An 8,558-nucleotide genomic window follows, 5' to 3' on the forward strand; every position below is an offset into this window, starting at 1 on the left:
CATGACTGCAGCATGCCAGGCTTCCTTCTCCATCACCAACTCCAGGAGCTTGCTCAAACTCATGTCCATTAAGTTGTGATGCCATCTAACCATCTCATCCTCTGCCATCCCCTTCTTCTCTCTTCAATCGTTTCTAGCATGAGGCTCTTTTCCAATGAATCAGTTCTTCACATCAGGTGGCCAAAGTATTGGAGTTTCGACTTCAACTTCAGTCCTTCCAATGGACACCCAGGACTGATCTCCTTTAGGATGGACTGGTTGAATCTCCTTGCAGTCCAAGCAACTCTCAAGAGTCTTCTACAACACCACAGTTCAAAAGCATCAATTCTTTGGTGTTCATCTTTCTTACAGTCCAACTCTCACATCCAATCATGACTACTAAAAACAATAGCTTTGACTAGATAGACCTTTGTTGGCAGAGTAATGTCTCTGCTTTTTAATATGCTGTCTAGGTTGATCATAGCTTTTCTTCCAAGGAGCAAGTGTCTTTTAATTTCATGGCTGCAGTCACCATCTACAGTGATTTTGGAGACCAAAAAAGTAAAGTCTCTCCCTGTTTCCATTGTTTCCTCAACTATTTGCCATGAAGTGATGGAAATGGATGACATGATCTTAGTTTTCTGAATGTTGAGTTTTAAGCCAAATTTTCACTGACCTCTTTCACTCATCAAGAGGCTTTTTAGGTCTTCTTCACTTTCTGTCATATTGGAGGGGTCATCTGCATATTTGAGGTTGTTGATATTTCTCCTGGCAATCTTGATTCCAGCTTGTGCTTCATTCAGCCTTGCATTTTGCATGAGGTACTCTGCATATAAGTTAAATAGGCAGGGTGACAATATACGGCCTTGATGTACTGCTTTCCCGATTTGGAAACAGTGGCTGATTACACATGTATTTTCCTTGTATATCAAAAGATGTAAAAGATGTATATCAAAATATATATTAATGAGTGGATATATAGCTCTCTTCTATAACATAAGCCAGTAAATATCAATTTTGAAAATGAGGACAATATAAAATAGAAAATTGTAAAATATATAATAAACTTAAGCTTTGTAAAACTTGTCAATTCTGAATTTTTGTCAATGACATGTACAAAACTCTGAGGGCTGAAGATTTAAGGGGTATATAAGTTAAGAAAATTAGAAAAAAATAAAGTATGTCAGTTATTAGAAATTTCCCACTGTCTTTTTGCTTTGAAATAAAGACCATCTATAAACTTTTTTAAATATCTGAATTTGGCAATGAAACCATCATTTATCTATGCCATCATGTGTGAATGGTCATGATTATACTCCATAGCTGATTTAATATAGTAATAAGTATGTAAAATGTAGGTATTCCTACTAAAGTCAATGCATTAGTAGTTATCACTGCTTAAGATCATTAATCTTTTCTTCCTTACATGCCATATGGAAGACATTAAACTAGTTATTTTTTAATCTCTTTTGAATTGTAATGCTATAACTTTAAACTCATTGAGTAAGGTATTTGCGGTACCCTAACAAGTTCTATGGAGATACGATGGAAAAAAAAAATTGACACCTTAGGACCCAATACTCGTCTGTATTACTGAACCCCCAGAATTACCTTCTTGGCAAATATTGGCAAAACAAATGCTAAAAACATGATTAACAGCTGAGCAGAGTGATACTACTTCAACAGGAAACAAACTTGCCCAGATTTCACAAAAGGTAGGTAAAGTAATTTAATAGTGGAAAAATATTTAATGAATCACTTAAATAATATAAAAGGTATGATTACAATTTCTGCAAGAAAGGTAAACTACTATGATAGCTCCAACTTATCTCAGTTCAGTTCAGTCGCTCAGTCGTGTCCAACTCTTTGCAACCCCATGAATCACAGCACGCCAGGCCTCCCTGTCCATCACCAACTACCGTACTTCACCCAAGCTCCTGTCCATCGAGTAGGTGATGCCATTCAGCCATCTCATCCTCTGTCATTCCCTTCTTCTCCTGCCCCCAATCCCTCCCAGCATCAGGGTCTTTTCCAATGAGTCAACTTTTCACATGAGGTGGCCAAAGTACTGGAGTTTCAGCCTCAGCATCTGTCCTACCAATGAACACCCAGGACTGGTCGGCTTTAGGATGGACTGGTTGAATCTCCTTGCAGTCCAAGGGACTCTCAAGACTCTTCTCCAACACCACAGGTCAAAAGCATCAAATCTTCAGCGCTCAGCTTTCTTCACATTCCAACTCTCACAACCGTACATGACCACTGGAAAAACCATAGCCTTGACTAGATGGACTTTTGTTGGCCAAGTAATGTCTTCGCTTTTTAATATTCTGTCTAGGTTGGTCATAACTTCCTTGCAAGGAGAAAGCGCCTTTTAATTTCATGGCTGCAACCACCATCTGCATTGATTTTGGAGTCCCCCAAAATAAAGTCAGCCACTGTTTCCACTGTTTCCCCATCTATCTGCCATGAAGTCATGGGACCAGATGCCATGATCTTAGTCTTCTGAATGTTGAGCTTTAACCCAACTTTTTCACTCTCCTCTTTCACTTTCATCAGGGGACTTTTTAGTTTCTCTTCACATTCTGTCATAATGGTGGTGTCATCTGCATATCTGACGTTACTGATATTTCTCCCGGCAATCTTGATTCCAGGTTGAGCTTCTCCCAGCCCAGCGTTTTTCCTGATGTACTCTGCATATAAGCTAAATAAGCTGGTGACAATATACAGCTTATCTCAAATATTTATAAAAACCAAAATATATATGGCAAATGCTACAGTAGTTTAGAGTATCTTTTATTAACAATACTTTGGATTAACATTATCAAAATGGAAAATATTTAAGAGATACAGTATGAATTTTGATACTATAATGGGATTGTGGGCAGGAAGATAAACCATCACATTCTGCTTTGTCATTTGTTCCTTCTCTTTGAAGGACTCTTGAGGACACAGTAAACATACAAATATTCTCAGGAGTTAAATTTTAACAGTAAGTGCAGTAGCACAAAGGCATTATGCAACAGTGACAAAAGTCTGGAATGCATCATGCAGATTTTACTTGCTAGATAATCCTGGCCCCTTTCATTTTCCCTAAATTTTAAAGTAGCCCTATCAGTGTGCTTTGCAGGGTGCTATTCAGAGAAAGGATGGTCAGGGCTCCCCAAGAGACCTCCAGATCCCATCCAGACACAGTGACTTAGAGAAAGAGAAACATCAGTCTCCCTGGTGACTTGGTCCTCCCAAAGTCTGAATCAGGAAGATCAAAGAGAAGATGGGGTCCTGCCCTTAGGTAAATCCTGTGCATTGAAAGGTCTGTTCTTTAATGGACTCTGCTTCTAACCTGTCACATTGCTACTCCTGAGTTACACTGTAAATTATAATCCAATGTATGAGAATTGATTGGGAATTCCAGAATCCATACCTTACTTATGTACTAGGTATACAAACTACATGATTGCCACTGTCACTCCTTTGTGGTTCATTGTTAATGAGTTCATGGTCAGCTCAATAAATTTTATTATCACAAAGGTGGAAATTTTTCAACAGCCTTATTGATACTTATAAATTACAAAAAAAATAAAAATAAAAAAAGTCTTCCTTTTAAAAGTAAACTATTTCCAAACCAGGAAAGTTGAAACACTATTGATTCATATCAAAAATTATTAATTGGTTTTTTTTTTCTTGTAAGTAATGCTTTGCGATTTTTAATCTAAGAAGCTATACTTTTCAGGTAGCCTTAATTAACATTACTAATAAATTATAAATAAGGTTGATTTCTCTTAAGTGGCTGATTCAGTTCAGTTCAGTTCAGTCACTCAGTCATGTCCAACTTTTTGCAACCCCATGGACTGCAGTATGCCAGGCTTCTCTCTCCATCATCAACTGCCAGAGCTTGCTCACACTCATGTCCATCAAGTCAGTGATGCCATCTAGCCATCTCATCTTCTGCTGTGCCCTTCTCCTCCTGCCTTCAGTCATTTCATCAACAGCATCAGACTCTTTTCCAATGAGTCAGTTCTTCACATGAGGTGGCCAAAGTATTGGAGTTTCAGCTTCAACATCAGTCCTTCCAATGAATATTCAGGATTGATTTCCTTTAGGATTGACTGATTTGATCTACTTGCAGTCCAAGGGACACTCAAGAGTCTTCTCGAACACCACAGTTCAAAAGCATCAATTCTTTGGTGTTCAGCTTTCTTTATAGTTCAACTCTCACATCTATACATGACTAGTGGAAAAACCATAGCTATGACTAGATGGACTTTTGTCAGCAAAGTGATGCCCCTGCTTTTTATTTTATTTCTTTTTCTTTTCTTTTTTTTCATTTATTTATATTAGTTGGAAGCTAATTACTTTACAATATTGTAGAGGTTCTTGCCATATATTGATATGAATCAGCCATGAATTTACTTGTGTTCCCCATCCTGAATCACCCTCCAACCTCCCCCCCCCCCCATCCCATCCCTCTGGATCATCCTAGTGTACCAGCCCTGAGCACTTGTTCATGCATCAAACCTGAACTGGCGATCTGTTTCACAATTGATAATATACATGTTTCAATGCTATTCTCTCAGATCATCCAACCCCCGCCTTCTCTTACAGAGTCCAAAAGTCTGTTCTATAAATCTGTGTCTCTTTTTCTGTCTTGCATATAGGGTTATCATTGACATCTTTCTAAATTCCATATGTATGCGTTAGTACACTGTATTGGTGTTTTTGTTTCTGACTTACTTCACTCTGTATAATGGGCTCCAGTTTCATCCACCTCATTAGAACTGATTCAAATGTATCCTTTTTAATGGCTGAGGAATATTCCATTTTGTATATGTACCACAGCTTTCTTATCCAGTCGTCTGCTGATGGGCATCTAGGTTGATTCCATGTCCTGGCTATTATAAACAGTGCTGCGAAGAACATTGGGGTGCATGGGTCTCTTTCAGTTTTGGTTTCCTTGGTGTGTATGCCCAGGATTGGGATTGCTAGGTCATATGGCAGTCCTATTTCCAGTTTTTTTAAGGAATCTCCACACTGTTCTCCAGAGTGGCTGTACTAGTTTGTATTCCCACCAACAGTGTAAGAGGTTTCCCTTTTCTCCACACCCTCTCCAGCATTTCTTGTTGTAGACTTTTGAATAGCAGCTATTCTGACTAGAGTGAGATGGTACCTCATTGTGATTTTGATTTGCATTTCTCTAATAATGAGTGATGTTGAGCTTCTTTTCAAGTGTTTGTTAGTCATCTGTATGTCTTCTTTGGAGAAATGTCTGTTTAGTTCTTTGGTCCATTTTTTGATTGGGTCGTTTATTTTTCTGGAATTGAGCTGCAGGAGTTGCTTGTATATTTTTGAGATTAATTCTTTGTCTGTTGCTTCATTTGCTATCATTTTTTCCCATTCTGAAGGCTGTCTTTTCACCTTCCTTATAGTATCCTTTGCTGTGCAAAAGCTTTTAAGTGTAGCTAAGTCTCATTTGTTTATTTTTGCTTTTATTTCCAATATTCTAGGAGGTGGGTCATAGAGAATCTTGCTGTGATTTATGTCTGAGAGTGTTTTGCCTATGTTCTCCTCTAGGAATTTATAGTTTCTGGTCTTACATTTAGATCTTTAATCCATTTTGAGTTTATTTTTTTATCATGTTAGAAAGTGTTCTAGTTTCATTCTTTTACAAGTGGATGACCAGTTTTCCCAGCACCACTTGTTAAAGAGGTTGTCTTTTCTCCTTTGTATATTCTTGCCTCCTTTGTCAAAGATAAGGTGTCCATCGGTACATGGATTTATCTCTGGGCTTTATATTTTGTTCCATTGATCTATATTTCTGTCTTTGTGCCAGTACCATACTGTCTTGATGACTATGGCTTTGTAGTAGAGCCTGAAGTCAGGCAGGTTGATTCCTCCAGTTCCATTCTGCTTTCTCATGACTGCTTTGACTATTCGAGGTTTTTTGTATTTCCATACAAATTGTGAAATTATTTATTCTAGTTCTTTGAAGAATACCTTTGGTAGCTTGTTAGGGATTACATTGAATCTATAGATTGCGTTAGGTAGTATACTCATTTTCACAATATTCATTCTTCCAATCCATGAACACAGTATATACCGTTTCTCTGTTTTTAATATGTTGTCTAAGTTGGTCATAGCTCTTCTTTCAAGGAGCAAATGCCTTTTAATTTTATTGCTGTTATCATCATCTGCAGTGATTTTGGAGCCAAAAAAAGTAACATCTCTCCCTGTTTCCACAGTTTCCCCATCTATTTGTCATGAAGTGATGGGACCGGATACCATGATTTTAGTTTTTTGAATGTTGAGTTTTAAGCCAAGTTTTTCACTCATCTCTTTCACTTTCATCAAGAAGCTCTTTAGTTCTTATTAACTTTCTGCCATAAGGGAGGTGTCAACTGCATAACTGAGGTTATTGGTATTTACCCCAGCAATAACTCTGCATATATGTTAAATAAGCAGGCTGACAATATACAGCCTTGACATACTCCTTTCCCGATTTGGAAACAGTGGCTAATTACCCATGTATTTACCTTATATATCAAAAGATGTAAAAGATCTATATCAAAATATATATTAATGAGTGGATATTTAACTCTCTTCTATAACAGAAGCCAGTAAATATCAATTTTGAAATTTAGGACTAGTATAAAAAATAAAATAATAAATATATAATAAACAAATTTTGTAAAACTTATGAATTCTGAATTTTTGTCAATGACATGTTTAAACCTGTGAGGGTTGAGGGTTGAAGAGATATAAAAGTTAAGAAAATTAGAACAAAATAAAATAAAGAAATAAAGTATGTCAGTTATTAGAAATTTCCCAATGTCATTTTGCTTTAGAATAAAGACCATCTAATAACGTTTTAAAATATCTGAATTTGACAATGAAAACATCGCTTGTCTATGCCATCGTGTGTGAATGGTCATGATTATATTCCATAGCTGATTGAATATAGTAATAAGTATGTAAAATATAAGTATTCCTCCTGATGTCAAAGTGTTAGTAGTTATCCTTGCTTAAGATCACGCAACCTTTTTTCCTTACAAGCCATATGAAAGACATTTAATTAGTTATCTTTCAACCTCTTGAGTTCTAATGCTATAACTTTAATGATTGAATAAGGTATTTTCATTACCCTAACAGGTTCTATGGAGATATAATGGCAAAAAACCAGACACCTTAGGATGCAACACTCGTCAGTATAACCCAGAATGAACTTCTTGGTAAATATTGGCAGAACAAATGCTAAACACATGATTAACAGCTGAGCAGAATGATAGCACTTCAATAAGAAACAAGCTTATCAAGGGTTTTATATTAAAACATTCAGGAAAAAAATTTTACTTCTGTGTTTTTACTCCCAAGAATAGAGGGGAGAAGGAAAACATATCATAGTTGGCACTGTATTATACCTGTCATGTCCCTTATGCCCAGAATTAAAATATCTTCATTTTGCCTGTAATTGCTTCTAACAGTGAATAGCTTATTGGGTTATTGTTCTACCTCTGAATTCTTTCCTTACACCTATTGGTTCTCCTGTGTAGGAGTATTTTAAATCCTACTGATAAAAAACAGCTTCTTATTTATTACCAGTGACTCTCCATTTTCTACAGAAAAAAAAATCCACATTTTCATGAAATGGTAGCATATTTCTTAAAAAAATGAAGATTCTCCTTTCTTTGCTTCCACTGCCACTACATTTACCTTTTCTGTGACCTTGACACCATTCTCATCAGATTAAATGACTTCCTTAATATTTAAGAGAATATATTTCTGAATGCCCCCTTTTATGCATATGTGGTTTCTTTACACAGAGTGTTCTTTAAGAAGTTCGTCTACCAATCTTTAATTCACTTGTGAAGTTCAAGTGACAAAGCACTTCTTTAATGAGGTCTTCACTTAACTCTCCTTAGACAGGAGTTTCTGGCTGTGAGTTCTGAAAGCAATTTAATTGCAGTTTCCTGTGTGTAACCATCTGTTATCTTAAAAGCACACTGCTTTTTACAGTGCCTTATAAGACCCATTTCTCATTTTATTCTGAATTATAGTTAACAATTACTGAGAGTTACTTAATGCTAGGTAATCCAAAAACCAAAGGCTTTATAACTCACGGTGGAACCAATGGCACTTACGAGGCCATCTACCATGAGGTCCCTATGGTGGGTTTTCCTGTGTTTGCTAGTCAACCTGATAACATCGCCTGATGGACCACAGCACACCAGGCTTCCCTGTCCTTCACCGTCTCCCAGAGTTTGCTCAAACTCATGTCCATTGAGTCAGTGATGCTACCCAACCATCTCATCCTCTGTCATCTCCTTCTGCTTTAACTCTTCACTGTCATCAGTAGGCAGATGGTTCAGACAGAAAAATCTATATGGCAATAGTGATCATAAATTATACAATTGACCAGTCATATTTCATTGATATCTTTAGGATTGATGCATTACACTCAAAAAATCAGAACACACATCCTCAGTCTTTGCAGACTGCAGGATTTCTGCTGCTTTTCCATTTTAGTCCAAAATTTTCCCAAAATAATTCACATTGGTGTGCAGTTGGTCATTTACTGTTTTTGCTGT

The 8,558-nt window shown here is 36.8% G+C and overlaps 1 pseudogene; it reads left to right on the top strand.

The window, feature by feature from the left end:
- Positions 1–8,183, top strand: part of LOC136152747 (UDP-glucuronosyltransferase 2B31-like) — a 58,357-nt pseudogene extending 50,174 nt beyond the window's left edge.
- The last annotated feature ends 375 nt before the right edge of the window (positions 8,184–8,558 follow it).

The sequence above is a fragment of the Muntiacus reevesi genome, chromosome 22, assembly GCF_963930625.1.
Source record: "Muntiacus reevesi chromosome 22, mMunRee1.1, whole genome shotgun sequence".
In the NCBI taxonomy this organism is placed as follows: Eukaryota; Metazoa; Chordata; class Mammalia; order Artiodactyla; family Cervidae; genus Muntiacus; species Muntiacus reevesi.